This window comes from Balaenoptera acutorostrata, chromosome 9 (assembly GCF_949987535.1).
Source record: "Balaenoptera acutorostrata chromosome 9, mBalAcu1.1, whole genome shotgun sequence".
Lineage (NCBI taxonomy): Eukaryota > Metazoa > Chordata > Mammalia > Artiodactyla > Balaenopteridae > Balaenoptera > Balaenoptera acutorostrata.
In genome coordinates, this window is record NC_080072.1 from 75,466,467 (window position 1) to 75,490,387 (window position 23,921).

Sequence of the window (23,921 nt, forward strand, 5' to 3'; positions counted from 1 at the left end):
AATGAAGAAGACTGATAATAATAAATGTTGGAATAGATGTGGACTGATAGTAATTTTCATGTACAGTGTTGATGTTATTGTCAATAAGGACAACCACTTTGGAAAATACTTTGATATTATCTATTAAAATTGGATGTAAACATATCTGTAACCCAGCAGTTCCACTTCCAGGTATAAAATCAACAGAAATACATGATCATGTGCATTAAAAATATACACTAGAATAGATGAATTATTCATAACAACCCAAGTCGGAAACAGTGCATATGTTCTTGAAAAGGAGAATTATTAAATGAACTGTGGTATTTTCATACAGTGAAATGCTATACAGAAATGAAATTGATACACTACAGATGTCCACAGCAATGTGGATGAGTCCTACAGACATAATTATTTTAGAAGATTACAATAAAATGACAGGCATACTACATACTGTAAAAATACTAATCCATAACATTAGAGACACATACCTAGCTGATGTAACTATAAAAAAGAAGGAATGAGTTGATCAACATAAATTCAAGGTAGTAATTATTTTTTGAGGAGAGTGAGACTTTTGTTAATGGGGAGAGGCCTGCTTAGGGCTTTGGTGATGCTGTTGATGCTCTAAATCTCTTGACCTGGGTGGTGGCTTCATGTTTATAATTATGATAATTTATTAATGTGAACATTTATATTAGCCCCTGTGCCTAGAAGAGTGTCTGAAAGCCAAAGTTTCTATTAAATTTGTATGAAGAGTAAAGACAAAACTGAAGGATGCCGTAAACTGTCTTGAAACACATATTTCTCCCTATTCTGTATTCCTGCGGTGGAAGTCCTTGGGTGGAAATCACTTTGTGGTACATTGTTTTCCTAATTAATCTTACTACAATGAAGGATATACATTCAACCCTTTTTAAAAAACATTTTATTGGAATATAGTTCATTTACAACGTTGTGCTAGTTTCAGGTATACAACAAAGTGAATCATATATATATTTTTCAGATTCTTTTCCCATATAGGTTATTACAGAATACTGAGTAGAGTTCCCTGTGCTCTACAGTAGGTCCTTATTAGTGATTTATTTTATATATAGTAGTGTGTATATGTTAATCCCAATCTCCTAATTTATCATTTCCCCCCAGGTTTTCCCTTTGGTGACCGTAAATTTGATTTTGAGATCTGTGAGTCTGTTTTGTAAACAAGTTCATTTGTATCATTTTTACATTCAACTCTTGTCTTCTTCAAAATCTATTTCCTTACTTCTTCCAGGAAACACAGCCATCCTTTATTTAAAATAATGTGTCTTTACCATCTAGTTTTCTGGGGGCTCTGTTTCAGAGGACTCATTGCACATCCCTACTTGACCAGGATAATTGCAAATAGAACATAATGGTAACTTTATAACATTTGACCAGATTGGTCAAATCCTCTATACCAGCCTTTGGCCTGGAGTTACCGAGTTTTCACTCTTGGTTGTTGGCTTCGGCTTTCTGGAATGCCCATAGACTGCAATTTTATATTTTATGAGTTATTACCATTGTGTTAATTAGATGATGTCTCATTATTCAGTAATTTTAGCTTCAACTTACAAAGGGGTAAATCCTTCTCTGTTGCATTTCTATGATTTTGTGTAAGTCATTGTAGCATGACTAAATCGGGTCTAAGACTTGTTGGTTTCTCTTTGAAAAAGTATTAGAGATGTTTAATTATACACTAAAACTTTTTGGAAGTAGGGAAGATGAATAGGAAGGCATTGCTAGCCTCTATATAAGGAATATTGTTTTTGTTTTATTTTGTGTGTGCGCATGCTTTACAAGGGGGGATTCAACCATATTTACCTGCATTATTGGTGAATGTCTTGTGATGCCTGTCCAGTGGGCATCCTGCCAAGACTAGATACTAAATAGAAGAGTGAATTGGCCCACCTGTAGGTGATCCCCCTTTTAGTATGGACTCACTTTATTTAAACTGTCTTTTAATCAGTTCCTGTTTGGCACAGATGGTAGGAAAGCACATTACAGAATTTTAAGTCAAGCTCTAGGTCTGTTGTGGTTTGCAAGATATTTGGTCTTGAGAAGAGCATTTCCCCGGACGTCTGGGGAGAAAATGTTTTTCTGCTGAGCAGAGAATCACAGGCCACTAAGAGGACAGTGGAGGCCCCAGGCAGAGGTGAAAAAATCAACATGTTCTTGTGGTAGAATGACTTTTCCATCAGGTTTCTGATTGCCAGGAGCCAGCTGGGATGATTTTTTTTTTAAATTTATTTATTACTTATTTATTTATGTCTGTGTTGGTCTTCGTTTCTTTGCGAGGGCTTTCTCTAGCTGCGGCAAGTGGGGGCCACTCTTCATCGTGGTGCGCGGGCCTCTCATTATCGCGGCCTCTCTTGTTGCGGAGCACAGGCTCCAGATGCGCAGGCTCAGCAATTGTGGCTCACGGGCCCAGTTGCTCTGCGGTATGTGGGATCTTCCCAGACCAGGGCTCGAACCCGTGTCCCCTGCATTGGCAGGCAGATTCTCAACCACTGCGCTACCAGGGAAGCCCCAAGGGATGATTTTTTTAAACTTAGAAATTGCAGCTACAAAACAGGGTTGATTTCTGGCTTCTACACTTCCTGACTGTGTGGTTTAAGATAATATTTCTCAATCTTGTTTTTCATTAATGCTCCACTAAAAAGCCTTTTTTGACATGTTTTCCTAACTGTTCCTTTATGAGATTTTAATAATACCAGAAATACTGTATATCCATTTATATACTATATGTATATCTGTGTTTCATACTTATAAAAGGTAAGCAGAAATCTTACTCTTTATTCAATACAGGGTTAAGAATGACTAAATAATATTTTTAAGTTAAAAGAAAATTCAAAAACTGAAAAGCTATAAACATTTAATTTAACCTTTTAATTCTATTTGTTGAGTAACTTTTAATGTAATTTATTTACTTATATAAATTATAATATATCAAATTATATATGTAAACTAGCCATTTATATAAATATATAATATCAGTAGTAGCAGTGTAATCAAATTTTGGAAAAGTCATTCAAAACAGTTACTTTTCCAGCAAAAGTAAAACAATAAAAAAATTTCTTAGAAGTATTTTAGTACTTTTAACTTTGCTTGATATGAGAAAATACTTTTTAACTAGCTGTTAGATACTCATTCAAATATTGTCAACATTTTTCTTTTCAGTACTGGAAAAATAATGTTAGGTTGAATATATTTTTTAAAATTAAATAATAAAATATGTACTATTATTTACTAATTTTCAAAGGCCAAGTCACACGCAAAAGCACTGAGCATCAAATAACAGCCACAAGGCTGGCAACGGCAGCCAATAGACATGCACAGACACTCATGATATGGCTTTAAGATTGAGCAAAATCAATGTAGAGAAATCTCTCCAATCACAGTCACCTACTCATCATAATTTTATAGCTATGTGTTATATATATTTTGTGCATGTTTCATGAACTCACAAAGTCTTACAAGGGGGGATTCAACCGTGTTTACCTGCATGATTGGTGGATCCAAGGTTTCTGAGAACACTGGATTTTTAATTAAAAATATAGGGATGTTATCAAACTCAGGTTTAAATGGTGGAAGCACTAATACAGTGCTTGGTTATGTACTTTACTATTGTTCAAGCAGCATTTTTTGAGAGTTAACTATGTGACAGACACGATGATAGGTACTAGGGATACAAAGTTGAATAACACACTAATGACCTGTGGTTCCTACTCAACAGTTTACAATATAAATAGGTTGATAAATATGTAGGCAGATGGCTTTAATACAATATGGCAAGTGCAGTTATAGTAGTGGGCAAAGAGGAGGAATCTTATCTTAGATTTCCTCGTGGATCAAGGAAACATGAAGATGGCAGATCAATTTCATCTTAAATGTGAATAGAAAATGAATTGGTAGAAAACTCTTGGTGTATGAGGGCATAAGGTGAACAATCTGGTGAGGGAAACAACATGTGCGATGACAACGGGAAACAATATAATTATGTGTCATTTGTAGAAGGAAAAGCAATTCTAAAGGTCTAAGAGGTAGGCTTAAAGGGACAGTGTGCTGGGAGATGAGCTTGGGCTATAGGTGGAAGACAAGTCACAGCAATCTTTGTGATATTGCATAGCTTGGCTTTTATTCTGTCCCTCAGTGCTTCTTAATCTTTCTCACCAAAGTACACCTAACAACAGAGACTGCTATAATAATACTGCACTGATACTTTATCACTTAGCTTAAAATTTCATGTAAATTTTAGATTCTACTCCATTATTTGTCTACTTAGTAATATAGTAATAATTTGAAAATTACTTGTTAAATTGCTTCCAAAAATATTTGAGTAAAATCGATGGTCTAGAAATATGTGCCATGTTTTTATGCTTTGAGTTTCTCTTGGTACATCTCTATATGTGTGGTAATAGGCATGCCTGAGTTTGAGGAGTAAAATCTTAGGTATGAGGAAAATTTAAGGATCGTAGAAAGGTAGTAACATGTCATATTTCTTCTTTAAATAGAATATTCAGGTAGCAGAGAGGAGGATGAAGTTGAAGGAGATAAGAGTGGAAATAAGTAGGGGGTTGCTGCAATAGTTCAAGTGAGTGTTAAAGAAGTTAGGCTTTTTCCCTCCTACAGAAACTGGGAGATAGGCCCTATCTTCCTTGATGATTACATTTCAAAACGATGGCTCCTAGGGACTTTAGAAGCTCCTTCCTAGGTTGCAAAACTAGCAAGGAGTTTTTTAAAAAAGATTTACATGTCAAAGGGGCAGGAAAGACAATCCTGCAGCCTGTGGACCAAAAACCACAGTTACAGAAAGACAGAGAAGATGAAAAGGCAGAGGGCTATGTACCAGATGAAGGAACAAGAAAAAACCCCAGAAAAACAACTAAATGAAGTGGAGATAGGCAACCTTCCAGAAAAAGAATTCAGAATAATGATAGTGAAGATGATCCAGGACCTCGGAATAAGAATGGAGGCAAAGCTTGAGAAGATGCAAGAAATGATTAACAAAGACCTAGAAGAATTAAAGAACAAACAAACAGAGATGACCAATACAATAACTGAAATGAAAACTACACTAGAAGGAATCAATAGCAGAATAACTGAGGCGGAAGAACGGATAAGTGACCTGGAAGACAGAATGGTGGAATTCACTGCTGCGGAACAGACTAAAGAAAAAAGAATGAAAAGAAATGAAGACAGCCTAAGAGACCTCTGGGACAACATTAAACGCAACAACATTCGCATTATAGGGGTCCCAGAAGGAGAAGAGAGAGAGAAAGGACCAGAGAAAATATTTGAAGAGATTATAGTCGAAAACTTCCCTAACATGGGAAAGGAAATAGCCACCCAAGTCCAGGAAGCGCAGAGAGTCCCATACAGAATAAACCCAAGGAGAAACACGCCGAGACACATAGTAATCAAAGTGGCAAAAATTAAAGACAAAGAAAAATTACTGAAAGCAGCAAGGGAAAAACGACAAATAACATACAAGGGAACCCCCATAAGGTTAACAGCTGATTTCTCAGCAGAAACTCTGCAAGCCAGAAGGGAGTGGCATGATATACTTAAAGTGATGAAAGGGAAGAACCTACAACCAAGATTACTTTACCCAGCAAGGATCTCATTTAGATTTGATGGAGAAATCAAAAGCTTTACAGACAAGCAAAAGCTAAGAGAATTCAGCACCACCAAACCAGCTCTACAACAAATGCTACAGGAACTTCTCTAAGTGGGAAACACAAGAGAAGAAAAGGACCTACAAAAACAAACCCAAAACAATTAAGAAAATGGTCATAGGAACATACATATCGATAATTACCTTAAACGTGAATGGATTAAATGCCCCAACCAAAAGACATAGACTGGCTGAATGGATACAAAAACAAGACCCATATATATGCTGTCTACAAGAGACCCACTTCAGACCTAGGGACACATACAGACTGAAAGTGAGGGGATGGAAAAAGATATTCCATGCAAATGGAAATCAAAAGAAAGCTGGAGTAGCTATACTCATATCAGATAAAATAGACTTTAAAATAAAGAATGTTACAAGAGACAAGGAAGGACACTACATAATGATCCAGGGATCAATCCAAGAAGAAGATATAACAATTATAAATATATATGCACCCAACATAGGAGCACCTCAATACATAAGGCAACTGCTAACAGCTATAAAAGAGGAAATCGACAGTAACACAATAATAGTGGGGGACTTTAACACCTCACTTACGCCAATGGACAGATCATCCAAAATGAAAATAAATAAGGAAACAGAAGCTTTAAATGACACAATAGACCAGATAGATTTAATTGATATATATAAGACATTCCATCCAAAAACGGCAGATTACACGTTCTTCTCAAGTGCACACGGAACATTCTCCAGGATAGATCACATCTTGGGTCACAAATCAAGCCTCAGTAAATTTAAGAAAATTGAAATCATATCAAGCATCTTTTCTGACCACAACGCTATGAGATTAGAAATGAATTACAGGGAAAAAAAACGTAAAAAAGACAAACACATGGAGGCTAAACAATACGTTACTAAATAACCAAGAGATCACTGAAGAAATCAAACAGGAAATAAAAAAATACCTAGAGACAAATGACAATGAAAACACGACGACCCAAAACCTATGGGATGCAGCAAAAGCGGTTCTAAGAGGGAAGTTTATAGCTATACAAGCCTACCTAAAGAAACAAGAAAAATCTCAAGTAAACAATCTAACCTTACACCTAAAGAAACTAGAGAAAGAAGAACAAACAAAACCCAAAGTTAGCAGAAGGAAAGAAATCATAAAGATCAGAGCAGAAATAAATGAAATAGAAACAAAGAAAACAATAGCAAAGATCAATAAAACTAAAAGTTGGTTCTTTGAGAAGATAAACAAAATTGATAAGCCATTAGCCAGACTCATCAAGAAAAAGAGGGAGAGGACTCAAATCAATAAAATCAGAAATGAAAAAGGAGAAGTTACAACAGACACCGCAGAAATACAAAACATCCTAAGAGACTACTACAAGCAACTTTATGCCAATAAAATGGACAACCTGGAAGAAATGGACAAATTCTTAGAAAGGTATAACCTTCCAAGACTGAATCAGGAAGAAACAGAAAATATCAACAGACCAATCACAAGTAATGAAATTGAAACTGTGATTAAAAATCTTCCAACAAACAAAAGTCCAGGACCAGATGGCTTCACAGGTGAATTCTATCAAACATTTAGAGAAGAGCTAACACCCATCCTTCTCAAACTCTTCCAAAAAATTGCAGAGGAAGGAACTCTCCCAAACTCATTCTATGAGGCCACCATCACCCTGATACCAAAACCAGACAAAGACACTACAAAAAAAGAAAATTACAGACCAATATCACTGATGAATATAGATGCAAAAATCCTCAACAAAATACTAGCAAACAGAATCCAACAACACATTAAAAGGATCATACACCACGATCAAGTGGGATTTATCCCAGGGATGCAAGGATTCTTCAATATACGCAAATCAATCAATGTGATACACCATATTAACAAATTGAAGAAGAAAAACCATATGATGATCTCAATAGATGCAGAGAAAGCTTTTGACAAAATTCAACACCCATTTCTGATAAAAACTCTCCAGAAAGTGGGCATAGAGGGAACCTACCTCAACATAATAAAGGCCATATATGACAAACCCACAGCAAACATCATTCTCAATGGTGAAAAACTGAAAGCATTTCCTCTAAGATCAGGAACGAGACAAGGATGTCCACTCTCACCACTATTATTCAACATAGTTCTGGAAGTCCTAGCCACGGCAATCAGAGAAGAAAAAGAAATAAAAGGAATACAAATTGGAAAAGAAGAAGTAAAACTGTCACTGTTTGCGGATGACATGATGCTATACATAGAGAATCCTAAAACTGCCACCAGAAAACTGCTAGAGCTAATTAATGAATATGGTAAAGTTGCAGGTTACAAAATTAATGCACAGAAACCTCTTGCATTCCTATACACTAATGATGAAAAATCTGAAAGAGAAATTATGGAAACACTCCCATTTACCATTGCAACAAAAAGAATAAAATATCTAGGAATAAACCTACCTAGGGAGACAAAAGACCTGTATGCAGAAAACTATAAGACACTGATGAAAGAAATTAAAGATGATACCAACAGATGGAGAGATATACCATGTTCTTGGATTGGAAGAATCAACATTGTGAAAATGCGTATACTACCCAAAGCAATCTACAGATTCAATGCAATCCCTATCAAATTACCAATGGCATTTTTTACGGAGCTAGAACAAATCATCTTAAAATTTGTATGGAGACACAAAAGACCCCGAATAGCCAAAGCAGTCTTGAGGCAAAAAAATGGAGCTGGAGGAATCAGACTCCCTGACTTCCGACTATACTACAAAGCTACAGTAATCAAGACAATATGGTACTGGCACAAAAACAGAAACATAGATCAATGGAACAAGATAGAAAGCCCAGAGATTAACCCACGCACCTATGGTCAACTAATCTATGACAAAGGAGGCAAAGATATACAATGGAGAAAAGACAGTCTCTTCAATAAGTGGTGCTGGGAAAACTGGACAGCCACATGTAAAAGAATGAAATTAGAATACTCCCTAACACCATACACAAAAATAAACTCAAAATGGATTAGAGACCTAAATGTAAGACTGGACACTATAAAACTCTTAGAGGAAAACATAGGAAGAACACTCTTTGACATAAATCACAGCAAGATCTTTTTCGATCCACCTCCTAGAGTAATGGAAATAAAAACAGAAATAAACAAGTGGGACCTAATGAAACTTCAAAGCTTTGGCACAGCAAAGGAAACCATAAACAAGACGAAAAGACAACCCTCAGAATGGGAGAAAATATTTGCAAATGAATCAACGGACAAAGGATTAATCTCCAAAATATATAAACAGCTCATTCAGCTCAATATCAAAGAAACAAACACCCCAATCCAAAAATGGGCAGAAGACCTAAATAGACATTTCTCCAAAGAAGACATACAGACGGCCACGAAGCACATGAAAAGATGCTCAACATCACTAATTATTAGAGAAATGCAAATCAAAACTACAATGAGGTATCACCTCACTCCTGTTAGAATGGGCATCATCAGAAAATCTACAAACAACAAATGCTGGAGAGGGTGTGGAGAAAATGGAACCCTCTTGCACTGTTGGTGGGAATGTAAATTGATACAGCCACTATGGAGAACAATATGGAGGTTCCTTAAAAAACTAAAAATAGAATTACCATATGACCCAGCAATCCCACTACTGGGCATATACCCAGAGAAAACCGTAATTCAAAAAGACACATGCACCCCAATGTTCATTGCAGCACTATTTACAATAGCCAGGTCATGGAAGCAACCTAAATGCCCATCAACAGACGAATGGATAAAGAAGTTGTGGTACATATATACAATGGAATATTACTCAGCCATAAAAAGGAACGAAATTGAGCCATTTGTTGAGAAGTGGATGGATCTAGAGACTGTCATACAGAGTGAAGTAAGTCAGAAAGAGAAAAACAAATATCGTATATTAATGCATGTATGTGGAACCTAGAAAAATGGTACAGATGAGCCAGATTGCAGGGCAGAAGTTGAGACACAGATGTAGAGAATGGACATATGGACACCAAGGGGGGAAAACTGCGATGAGGTGGGGATGGTGGTGTGCTGAATTGGGCGATTGGGATTGACATGTATACACTGATGTGTATAAAACTGATGCCTAATAAGAACCTGCAGTATAAAAAAACAAACAAAACAACTAATACTAAACTTTCATTGGGTTATTTGTATGGAAATATGTTAATATAAATGTTTCAGACATTACATGAAATTTCTAAAAATCTTATATTTGTATTTGTATGGAAATATGTATGGAAATATGTTAATATAAATGTTTCAGACATTACATGAAATTTCTAAAAATCTTATATTTGTATTTGTATGGAAATATGTATGGAAATATGTTAATATAAATGTTTCAGACATTACAGGAAACGTCTAAAAATCTTATATGTTCTGGTATAATGTTATAAGTAATAATCCTAGTTATTACTTTAAAATGTATATCTCAGAAATAACTAATTTTCTTGTCAACTGCATTATTATGAACTTTCATCAAATCTTTAACCATGGTCATTTTTAAGTCTTTTGTCATTTACAGACAGTTCTGGGTGTACTCTGATGATTTTGCAAATATGTTCCTATAAAAGGGTTTCATCTTCAAGAAATTCATGGAAAAGACTCTGACAAGTACAGGTTTCTGGTAACTGACTGTACTGCTGAACTGAATGAATAAGCATTTTCAGAACTCTAATGAAAAACTGATGAACTCATAAAAGTGCTAACAAAAGATCAAGATGAAAAAAAAAAGAAATTAATTACATGGGACTGAGTGAACTGATGAGGATGAGTATAATTTTTGTGACTTTCTGTCTGAATTAAAAAAAAAAAAAAATCCCACAAGGACTCAGAGGAAAAGAATATACAAATCAATTTTCACTGCAAAGTAAAGGAGCTGTTACAGTGGAGGATTACTGGACTGAATGTCAATATTATGACATAGTATAACTGTGTTTCATGTTTGGTAATTGCAATCATTGTTGCTTTTGTTGTGGTCATCCATATACAATGCTTGGTGTCAGTCTATTTATCTCTTGTAAAAATAAAATACAGTGTGTGTGTGTGGAAAAAAAAAAAGGGGGCAGGAAAAGGATTTACACTTATAAATTTTCTAATGTAAATGCTTCAAAAAATCTGAAGTTGGGGTGAGGGTGTCTATAGTCAGGAAAAAGCCTGTCTAAAGTTTATTTAAGATGAAGGAAACATTTAGGACATCTTGGTCAGTGCTAGACTACATTTTAAAGCTGGTCTCCATCAACTTGTATATAGAATAATAAGAGAAAGAGAAAGAGAGAAGAAAAAAAGTCAGCATATAAATAAACACATGTGCATAACAAGCAAAGAGGAAATACCAGTAATTCCATGGACACGGGCCCCTGTATGCACTTTCTTTGCTTTGAAAGATTTACTTGATCAGAAGCAATGCTATTTGAAATATTATCACAGTGGATAATCAGGATCAACATTCTGCAAAATAGCACAGTAGATAGGTCCATGAATGGTGGTGCTGGCAAGAGCATATGCACAGGGTAGGTTAATCCATATCCAGAATATATGTGTCTATTTCAGTGAAGATGAATCTCTGACCCCTCATAATGGAAAAGGTTCAACATAATCAACTGCCACCAATTGGCTGGTTGATTCTCCCCTACACTGGGAAGGGGTTTCATGGGTGACCTCTTCCTTTGGCAGATTAGTCACTCAGCAGTAATAGCTTCTAGGTCAGATTTGGTAACAGAAAGTCCAAGTTTTGAACCCAAGCATTGTCTCTATCCCTGCCACCAAGGGCACTTTGTACATGGGCTCATTTACCTTGTAATGAAGTGACTGTGGATAAGGACTGACTGATGTGAGTAATTTTGTCCACTGGACTATTGAAAGCCTCCTTTAGTGAACATTCACATGGGACAAAAATATTTCACAGTGTTTGCCCATTCTGAGAGGCTCATCCACATGAGTCTTTCCAGACGTTTTTGGACACTTATCTTTCAACCCTGTTCCTTCCAAGTCTATGATCATCCAATCAAACCATCAGCAGTTGCCTATGAGTCAGCCATCTTTCAGTCCAAAGTGGAAAACTAAATACACCATTTGAATTTTTACCTATGGGGAATACTTTCCTTTATTGCTGTCATTCACTGTCACACTATGTATTGCTGCATCCATCCACTTTATTTCTTCCTGTTTGTGGAACTCCGTATGAGGCTGTAGGTGTGTATTGAAGGAGAGGAAGAAACACAGCATGAGTAATTGTTAAAGGAGTGTGAGCTACCTGCTCGTACATCTTGTATCTTCCATACCTGTGTGAACCCAGATTCTTTTATACTTTTTTTCCTTTAATTACAGATTATGTCAAACATGCCCAAACTCATGGTTTGGTCTATCAGGTCCCAGTTTATGATAAGAAGCTCAGATTGCATGACCAAATGATGTTAAATGGATAGGCTTTCAATCTCTATATAGCATTCTCATTTGCCAAAGACACTTAATATCATTAGGTCTACACTCAAAAGACCCTAGTGGAAAATCAGTTTTCACTGCAGTATGGACTTGCCTTCTTTTTCTCAAACCCAGCAAACTTACCAGAGACTTGGTAGGTGGTCAGAGTAGCACATTCAAATGTGGAATATGTTGCCTCACAAATCCATGAAGACTTACCGTGTGTTGTACCTATTTTTGCATGGTAGGTTGTGAGAGATGCAGTAACACATTTTTCAAACTCAAGAGGATATCATCACACACTCCAGACAACTGTACCCCTAGAATTTTCACTGAGTTTATAGGTCTGTGAATTTTCATGAGATTTATTCCTTATTCTCTGAATTTCCTGTCTTACTAAGGCATCTAAAGTACTTGCTACTTCCTGTTTATCAGATCCAGTCATCATAGTGAACCAATGTGATATTTTGCAGAATATTGAGATGGCCAACATCTCATGAACTATGTTGTGACAGAGAGCAGGACAGTTGTATTGTAAGATGTTATGGAAAAACCCGGGCGAACTTTTTGGCCAACCCAGTATTAGCCCTGAGGAAAGATTGTAAAGGTGTAATTTTGGCCTTCTCAGGTAAAATAAAACTACTTTTGTTTGCTCTCATATGTTGTTGCAGGAAAACACATCAGTCTAGTCACTAGCTGCATACTAGGTGCCAGGGGCCATATCAGTTTGCTCAAGTAAAGATATTATACCTGGGAAAACAGCTGCAATTAAATTCACTATCTGATCAAGTTTGTGAGAATCCAGTCATCCTTCAGTATCCGTCCAACTTCTTAACCAGCTAACTGCATCATTTAAGTGAGCATGGGATATGTATTACTACCCCTGCATCTTAACAAGTTTTCAATGTTGGCAGTAATCTTTGAAATTCTCCCAGGAATGTAATATTGCTTGTATGAATATTCCAAGGGTGTTCAGTTGGGCCTTTCTACTATGGACATTACCCCATGGCTCAAAGGGTCAGTTTAGGTATTCTGCTAATTTCCAATTAGTCTATTTTAATTATACAATGACTGTAAGAACAAACAAACAAACAAACACATGATGAATCTATGGACTTGCTGGGTTCACTATCATTCAAATTTGGGATAAGACTCCATTCATCACCTTACCATTATTCACCCTCACTTTGATTTGTGGGTTACGATAGCATTTTGAGCCCCTAGGAATTATTGACAATTCACCATGCCTGGTAATCCCCAGAAAGTCTACCCTTTTCCTTGTGCACTATCATTCTAGTTATTGGCTGTAGTTCCCTTTGGGAAAGGCTTGAAGAGATAACTATGGTATATACCAATGGCATTGCTGCAGGGTTCTTCTACAAGGAGATCCAAATTCCTCTTCAATTAAAAGATTCTGTGTTGCATGGTTCCCAATATATACAGATGTAAATTTGCGTATATTATATAACATGTAATTTCCTAGCTCTGTCCATTAATAAAGTCTGAGAGCAGTGACATCCCACTAGCAGTGAGCACATCTATCACCCTGGTCTTAGTTTTGAACTACTGTTCTCCACTAAAAGAAACCAGAGCGAGGGGGATTGGAGAAGATGGCGGAAGAGTAAGACGCAGAGATCACCTTCCTTCCCACAAATACAGTAGAAATACATCTACACGTGGAACTGCTCCTACAGAACACCCACTGAACGCTGGCAGAAAACGTCCGACCTCCAAAAAGGCAAGAAACTCCCCCCGTACTTGGGTAGGGCAAAAGAAAAAAGAAATAACAGAGACAAAAGAATAGGGACGGCACCTGCACCAGTGGGAGGGAGCCGTGAAGGAGGAAAGGTTTCCACGCACTAGGAAGCCCCTTCGCGGGCGGAGACTGCGGGTGGCAGAGGGGGGAAGCTTAGGAGCCACGGAGGAGAGCGCAGCCACAGGGGTGCGGAGGGCAAAGCGGAGAGGTTCCCGCACAGAGGCTCGGCGCCGAGCAGCACTCACCAGCCCGAGAGGCTTGTCTGCTTAGCCGCCGGGGCGGGCGGGGCTGGGAGCTGAGGCTCGGGCTTCGGTCGGATCGCAGGGAGAGGACTGGGGCTGGCGGCGTGAACACAGCCTGAAGGGGTTGGCGCACCACAGCTAGCCCGGAGGGAGTCCGGAAAAAGTCTGCAGCTGCCGAAGAGGCAAGAGACTTTTTCTTGCCTCTTTGTTTCGCGGCGGGCAAGGAGAGGGGATTCAGAGCGCCGCCTAAACGAGCTCCGGAGAAGGGCGCGAGCCGCGGCGATCAGCGCGGACCCCAGAGACGGGTGTGAGACGCTGGGGCTGCTGCTGCCGCCTCCAAAAAGCCTGTGTGTGAGCACAGGTCACTCTCCACACCTCCCCTCCCGGGAGCCTGTGCAGCCCGCCACTGCCAGGGTCCCGGGATCCGGGGACAACATCCCCGGGAGAACGCACTGCGCGCCTCAGGCTGGTGCAACGTCACACCGGCCTCTGACGCTGCAGGCTCGCCCCGCCTCCTCTGTACCCCTCCCTCCCCGCGGCCTGGGTGAGCCAGAGCCCCCGAAGCAGCTGCTCCTTTAACCCCGTCCTGTCTGGGCGGGGAACAGACGCCCTCAGGCGACCTACAGGCAGAGGCGGGTCCAAATCCAAAGCTGAACCCCAGGAGCTGCGCGAACAGGGAAGAGAAGGGGAAATCTCTCCCAGCAGCCTCAGGAGCAGCGGATTAAAGCTCCACAAACAACGTGATGTGCCTGCATCTGCTGAATACCTGAATAGACAACGAATCAGCCCAAGTTCAGGAGGTGGACTCTGGGAGCAGGAGATATTAATTTTTCCCCTTTTCCTTTTTTTTGTGAGTGTATATGTATATGCTTCTGGGTGAGATTTTGTCTGTATAGCTTTGCTTTACAATAGCTTTATTTTACTTCACTATATTATAGCCTCTTTCTTTCTTTCTTTCTATTTTTTCTCCCTTTTACTCTGAGCCGTGTGGATGAAAGGCTCTTGGTGCTCCAGCCAGGCATCAGGGCCGTGCCTCTGAGGTGGGAGAGCCAACTTCAGAACACTGGTCCACAAGAGACCTCCCAGCTCCACGTAATACCAAACGGCAAAAATCTCCCAGAGATCTCCATCTCAACATCAAGACCCAGCTTCACCCAACGACCAGCAAGCTACAGTGCTGGACATCCTATGCCAAACAACTAGCTAGACAGGAACACAACCCCATCCATTAGCAGAGAGGCTGCCTAAAATCATAATAAGGCCACAGACACCCCAAAATACACCACCAGACGTGGACGTGCCCACCAGAAAGACAAGATCTAGCCTCATCCACCAGAACTCAGGCACTAGTTCCCTCCACCAGGAAGCCTACACAACCCACTGAACCAACCTTAGCCACTGGGGACAGATACCAAAAACAACGGGAACTACGAACCTGCAGCCTGTGAAAAGGAGACCCCAAACACAGTAAGATAGGCAAAATGAGATGACAGAAAAACACACAGCAGATGAAGGAGCAGGCTCAAAACACACTGGACTTAACAAATGAAGAGGAAATAGGTAGTCTACCTGAAAAAGAATTCAGAATAATGATAGTAAGGATGATCCAAAATCTTGGAAATAGAATAGACAAAATGCAAGAAACATTTAACAAGGATGTAGAAGAACTAAAGAGGAACCAAGCAATGATGAAAAACACAATAAATGAAATTAAAAATACTCTAGATGGGATCAATAGTAGAATAACTGAGGCAGAAGAAAGGATAAGTGACCTGGAAGATAAAATGGTGGAAATAACTACTACAGAGCAGGATAAAGAAAAAAGAATGAAAAGAACTGAGGACAGTCTCAGGGACCTCTGGGACAACATTAAACGCGCAAACATTCGAATTATAGGGGTACCAGAAGAAGAAGAGAAAAAGAAAGGGACTGAGAAAATTTTTGAAGAGATTATAGTTGAAAACTTCCCTAATATGGGAAAGGAAATAGTTAATCAAGTCCTGGAAGCACAGAGAGTCCCATACAGGATAAACCCAAGGAGGAACACGCCAAGACACATATTAATCAAACTGTCAAAAATTAAATATAAGGAAAACATATTAAAGGCAGCAAGGGAAAAAAAACAAATAACACACAAGGGAATCCCCATAAGGTTAACATCTGATCTCTCAGCAGAAACTCTGCAAGCCAGAAGGGAGTGGCAGGATATACTTAAAGTGATGAAGGAGAAAAACCTACAACCAAGATTACTCTACCCAGCAAGGATCTCATTCAGATTCGATGGAGAAATTAAAACCTTTACAGACAAGCAAAAGCTGAGAGAGTTCAGCACCACCAAACCAGCTTTACAACAAATGCTAAAGGAACTTCTCTAGGCAAGAAACACAAGAGAAGGAAAACACCTACAATAACAAACCCAATACATTTAAGAAAATGGGAATAGGAACATACATATCGATAATTACCTTGAATGTAAATGGATTAAATGCTCCCACCAAAAGACACAGGCTGGCTGAATGGATACAAAAACAAGACCCATATATATGCTGTCTACAAGAGACCCACTTCAGACCTAGAGACACATACAGACTGAAAGTGAAGGGATGGAAAAAGATATTCCATGCAAATGGAAATCAAAAGAAAGCTGGAGTAGCAATTCTCATATCAGACAAAATAGACTTTAAAATAAAGACTATTACAAGAGACAAAGAAGGACACTATATAATGATCAAGGGATCGATCCAAGAGGAAGGTATAACAATTGTAAATATTTATGCACCCAACATAGGAGCACCTCAATACATAAGGCAAATACTAACAGCCATAAAAGGGGAAATTGACAGCAACACAATCATAGTAGGGGACTTTAACACCCCACTTTCACCAATGGACAGATCATCCAAAATGAAAATAAATAAGGAAACACAAGCTTTAAATGATACATTAAACAATATGGACTTAATTGATATTTATAGGACATTCCACCCAAAAACAACAGAATACACATTTTTCTCAAGTGCTCATGGAACATTCTCCAGGATAGATCATATCTTGGGTCACAAATCAAGCCTTGGTAAATTTAAGAAAATTGAAATCGTATCAAGTATCTTTTCCGACCACAACGCTATGAGACTAGATATCAATTACAGGAAAAGATCTGTAAAAAATACAAACACATGGAGGCTACACAATACATTACTTAATAACGAAGTGATTACTGAAGAAATCAAAGGGGAAATCAAAAAATACCTAGAAACCAATGACAATGGAGACACGACGACCCAAAACCTATGGGACGCAGCAAAAGCAGTGCTAAGAGGGAAGTTTATAGCAATACAAGCCTACCTCAAGAAACAGGAAACATCTCGAATAAACAACCTAACCTTGCACCTAAAGCAATTAGAGAAAGAAGAACAAAAAAACCCCAAAGCCAGCAGAAGGAAAGAAATTATAAAGATCAGGTCAGAAATAAATGAAAAAGAAATGAAGGAAACAATAGCAAAAATCAATGAAACTAAAAGCTGGTTCTTTGAGAAGATAAACAAAATTGATAAACCATTAGCCAGACTCATCAAGAGAAAAAGGGAGAAGACTCAGATCAATAGAATTAGAAATGAAAAAGGAGAAGTAACCACTGACACTGCAGAAATACAAAAGATCATGAGAGATTACTACAAGCAACTATATGCCAATAAAATGGACAACCTGGAAGAAATGGACAGATTCTTAGAAATGCACAAACTGCCGAGACTGAACCAGGAAGAAATAGAAAATATGAACAGACCAATCACAAGCACTGAAATTGAAACTGTGATTAAAAACCTTCCAACAAACAAAAGCCCAGGGCCAGATGGCTTCACAGGTGAATTCTATCAAACATTTAGAGATGAGCTAACACCTATCCTTCTCAAACTCTTCCAAAATATTGCAGAGGGAGGAACACTCCCAAACTCATTCTACGAGGCCACCATCACCCTGATACCAAAACCAGACAAAGATGTCACAAAGAAAGAAAACTACAGGCCAATATCACTGATGAACATAGATGCAAAAATCCTCAACAAAATACTAGCAAACAGAATCCAACAGCACATTAAAAGGATCATACACCATGATCAAGTGGGGTTTATCCCAGGAATGCAAGGATTCTTCAATATACACAAATCAATCAATGTGATACACCATATTAACAAATTGAAGGAGAAAAACCATATGATCATCTCAATAGATGCAGAGAAAGCTTTCGACAAAATTCAACACCCATTTATGATAAAAGCCCTGCAGAAAGTAGGCATAGAGGGAACTTTCCTCAACATAATAAAGGCCATATATGACAAACCCACAGCCAACATTGTCCTCAATGGTGAAAAACTGAAACCATTTCCACTAAGATCAGGAACAAGACAAGGTTGCCCACTCTCACCACTATTATTCAACATAGTTTTGGAAGTGTTAGCCACAGCAATCAGAGAAGACAAAGAAATAAAAGGAATCCAAATCGAAAAAGAAGAAGTAAAGCTGTCACTATTTGCAGATGACATGATACTATACATAGAGAATCCTAAAGATGCTACCAGAAAACTCCTAGAGCTAATCAATGAATTTGGTAAAGTAGCAGGATACAAAATTAATGCACAGAAATCTCTTGCATTTCTATACACTAATGACGAAAAATCTGAAAGTGAAATTAAGAAAACACTCCCATTTACCATTGCAACAAAAAGAATAAAATATCTAGGAATAAACCTACCTAAGGAGACAAAAGACCTGTATGCAGAAAATTATAAGACACTGATGAAAGAAATTAAAGATGATACAAATAGATGGAGAGATATACCATGTTCCTGGATTGGAAGAATCAACATTGTGAAAATGACTCTACTACCCAAAGCAATCTACAGATTCAATGCAATCCCTATCAAACTACCACTGGCATTTTTCACAGAACTAGAACAAAAAATTTCACAATTTGTATGGAAACACAAAAGACCCCGAATAGCCAAAGCCATCTTGAGAACGAAAAATGGAGCTGGGGGAATCAGGCTCCCTGACTTCAGACTATATTACAAAGCTTCAGTAATCAAGACAGTTTGGTACTGGCACAAAAACAGAAATATAGATCAATGGAACAGGATAGAAAGCCCAGAGATAAACCCACACACATATGGTCAACTTATCTTTGATAAAGGAGGCAAGCATATACAGTGGAGAAAAGACAGCCTCTTCAATAAGTGGTGCTGGGAAAATTGGACAGGAACATGTAAAAGTATGAAATTAGAACACTCCCTGACACCATGCACAAAAATAAACTCAAAATGGATTAAAGACCTAAGTGTAAGGGCAGACACTATCAAACTCTTAGAGGAAAACATAGGCAGAACACTCTATGACATACATCACAGCAAGATTCTTTTTGACCCAGCTCCCAGAGAAATGGAAATAAGAACACAAATAAACAAATGGGACCTAATGAAACTGAAAAGCTTTTGCACAGCAAAGGAAACCATAAACAAGACCAAAAGACAACCCTCAGAATGGGAGAAAATATTTGCAAATGAAGCAACTGACAAAGGATTAATCTCCAAGATTTACAAGCAGCTCATGCAGTTCAATAACAAAAAAACGAACAACCCAATCCAAAAATGGGCAGAAGATCTAAATAGACATTTCTCCAAAGAAGATATACAGATGGCCTACAGACACATGAAAGAACGCTCAACATCATTAATCATTAGAGAAATGCAAATCAAAACTACAATGAGATATCATCTCACACCGGTCAGAATGGCCATCATCAAAAAATCTAGAAACGATAAATGCTGGAGAGGGTGTGGAGGAAAGGGAACACTCTTGCACTGTTGGTGGGAATGTAAATTGATACAGCCACTATGGAGAACAGTATGGAGGTTCCTTAAAAAACTACAAATAGAACTACCATACGACCCAGCAATCCCACTACTGGGCATATACCCTGAGAAAACCATAGGTCAAAAAGAGTCATGTACCAAAATGTTCATTGCAGCTCTATTTACAATAGCCAGGACATGGAAGCAACCTAAATGTCCATCGACAGATGAATGGATAAAGAAGATGTGGCACATATATACAATGGAATATTACTCAGCCATAAAAAGAAATGAAATGGAGGTATTTGTAATGAGGTGGATGGAGTTAGAGTCTGTCATACAGAGTGAAGTAAGTCAGAAAGAGAAAAACAAATACAGTATGCTAACACATATATATGGAATCTAAGGGGAAAAAAAAAAAAAGGCCATGAAGAACCTAGTGGCAAGACGGGAATAAAGACACAGACCTACTAGAGAATGAACTTGAGGATATGGGGAGGGGGTGGGGTGAGATGTGACAGGGTAAGAGAGTGTCATGGACATATATACACTACCAAATGTAAAATAGATAACTAGTGGGAAGCAGCCGCATAGCACAGGGAAATCAGCTCGGTGCTTTGTGACCACCTAGAGGGGTGGGATGGGGAGGGTGGGAGGGAGGGAGATGCAAGAGGGAAGAGAAATGGGAACATATTGTATATGTATAACTGATTCACTTTGTTATAAAGCAGAAGCTAACACACTATTGTAAGGCAATTATACTTCAATAAAGATGTTTGAAAAAAAAAAAAAAAAAAAGAAACCAGAGCTTTTTGAAGAAATGGCTGATTCCAAGGCTAGGGTAGGGAAAGTAGAAGATGAGTCTGGAACACCTTGTGCTACCAAAAAGTAAGGAGGTGCTCAAAGAATGCTGGAAATACGTCAAAAGGGTATAGGAACCAGTTAGAATGGGTTCCCACTGACCAAATCTGGAAAAAATAGAGCATCAAAGTAAATGATAATAGTAACAGATTATAGCAATTGAATAAAATAAGAACCATAAATCCATACACAGTTATAACATTTTAAATGGATAAATAAATGGGGAGAAGGAAGGCTTTTCCTTGTGGTAGAAAGACAGCTACTAAATGTAAAAAGGGTCATGGTATTAGAAATTCACCATTTGGCAACCACCGAAGTAATAATTAATTCAGGCAAGAAACAGTAAGAGATGTTACAACTAGTGGGTGAAGGTGGAGTCACGAATGGGACTTTACACAGTGAAAAAGTACCTCTCACAAAACATGTGTTAAATACAAAGTGGGGGAAGATATCACTTTAAGTGGAGAAACCTGCAGCTACCATCTTAACCAAGCGATCAAAGTTAAAATCACCAGTAAGAGGACAAATAGACCATGCACATACCACTCAATAGGTTTCCATGAAAATAACACAGCATATACTCACTGAAGATACATAACCTGGGTCTAATGGAGAGGGAACAATGGACAAACACAAACTGAGGAACATTCTACAAAATAACTACAAAACACACTTCAAAAAATTTAAAGTCACGAAAATCAAAGACAAAGGAGCTGTTCCAGATTGAAAGAGCCTAGAGGAACATGACAACCAAGTCCAAGTGTAATCCTGTATTGGACCTAGTGCTACGATGGATGTTTCTGGAACATTGCCAAAACTTGAGTGGGGTCTCAGGGAGAAAGATATACAGGAGTTCTTTGTACCATTTTCACAGATTTCTGTAAGCATGAAAAAAAATTTAAATAAATTTTTAAAATAAAGAATAAGAGATTCTGTGTCTTTGAATGGCTTTAACTAAAACGTTATAATTTCGCATTGTGATGACTCAAGTTAGGTTTTGGCTATCAGACCCAGAGTTATTTCTGTTATATGGTTCGAACAGTATCCTTGTAGGCCACCCATCTGTTCTATTACTAGGGACACTGTGATCAATTAGTCACTGGCAGAGATCCTTAAAAGCCAAAATATATTTTTCAAAAAATATTGTAACACTTTATTTATAATGACTTTTACAGCACTATACATTCATTTCCCACTATTGAGTTTTTTTGCTATTTTGTCATACATTGTACATCTAAATACTACAAATCCCATATTACATTGTTATTTTGTATTTTATTTTATTCTTTAAGTATTTGGCTAGTTTTAAAAGAACATTATATTAAAATTTTTTTATATTTACTGAAATGTTTACTGTTCCCAGAACTCTGCATCACTTCAACTAGATCCAAATTTTCACTTGTCATTTTATTTAAATTTTAAGAACTTCCTTTAAGATTTTCTTTGGTGAGTTCTGATGACTAAAAATTCTCTCAGCTTTTGTTTTTCTAAAAGTGTTCTTATTATACCTTTATTTATTTTATTGAAAAATATTCTTATTATACCTTTATTTTTATGTAATAGTTGATGTACAATATTATATGTTACAGATGTACGATATAGTGATTCACAATTTTTAAAGGTTATACTCCATTTATAGTTATTATAAAATAATGGCTATATTCCCTAAGTTGTACAATATATCCTTGTAGTTTACTTTATACATACTAGTTTGTACCTCTTAATCCCCTAAAATGTTTTGATTACTGGGATATCCCTGCTGCCTTTTGCGGCAAACATGTTCATCTTGTCTTTGGCAGTTAAGTGCTGCCACTTGGTCCCTGCCATTCTAGGAATCCCATCATCTTTATTGAAATCAGAGGCCCATCTCAATTGTTGCATCTCCGTTGTCATTTCTGGCTAACCAAGGAGAAGAAGCAGAGATTTTCAAGGATGAGGGTGTGAATCTTTAATGTATTTGACAACGCAGAATGAAGGGAGTATCCTCTGGTTTTCTTGGTCAGTGACTGTGCACATCACACATTAATCCACTCCAACATTCCCATCTCCTTAAGCTTTGAATTCCCTCCTGCTCATCCTTCAAGGGAAGCCCTAATATTTCCTTCTCATTGTACATAGCCATTAAATCGTGGTTTCAGTCAATCAATCAAGTAAGATATCAGAAACACTTCTAGGTACATGAAACCAATTCATTAAATTCTGATTATCTAGTAAGTGTACTCATATAAATGCATTTTGCTTGACCTGGTATTATATTCCACCTTCTCACATATATCCTCCAGGATTCACAGTCTTGCAGTTCTTTGGAGTATGGTCTATTTCATCTGGGTCTCACCGTGTAACTGATACCTAGAGTGTACGCTTACAAGTTATCTGTCCCAGGTGAGGCTGTCACAGAGTTTTCAAGCAAAAGAAAAGTAGTCTCCTCAGGCAGAAGGGTGGAAGCTACTGATAAGGGAGGTTCAACATGTCTCAGAGATTCAAGATGCTCAGTTTCATCTGAGTCCAACCAGACTTCCTCATTTAACGTTTTAGGGGCTATTGTTTTCTAATCAATATCCTGATGTTCACATTAGAGAACTCGAGTGGTATAGAAGTAGCAAATGAAAAAAGCAGCTACTTCCTCTAGGGTTTAGGCACAGCAAACAAGGAAAGACTAAGAATTTATCAGATCTCTTTTACCACAAGATTGAAATTCAAACCTTTTTGAGGGGGTGGCTGGAATAGGAAAATGCGGCCTGCTAGTAAGAAAGAAATTTGCCAGAGGTTGCAGGCCAGAGGTAGTGCAGTGTGTAAGAGTGGTCCTCCACATGACTGGAAATACTCACTAGAGGTTGCTAGTTGGACTGGTACATAAGAATAGCCAGGTGGGTGGTTAGAAAAACTTGCTGGAGAGTGCAGGCCATAGTTCTGTGAGGATCATGAGGGTGAGTGCTACTGGGGCTATCTACACACCTGGGCACTCCCACATACCAATCTGCTGGCAACAAAACAAAGCCTGCACACTAGAATATGGAAAGGATAGCCCTTCCTTCTACTGTGGTTTTGCAGGGTCCCTCCATTACCCTCTATTAACAAAGCCTAACAATAAGCTGGCTGGCAG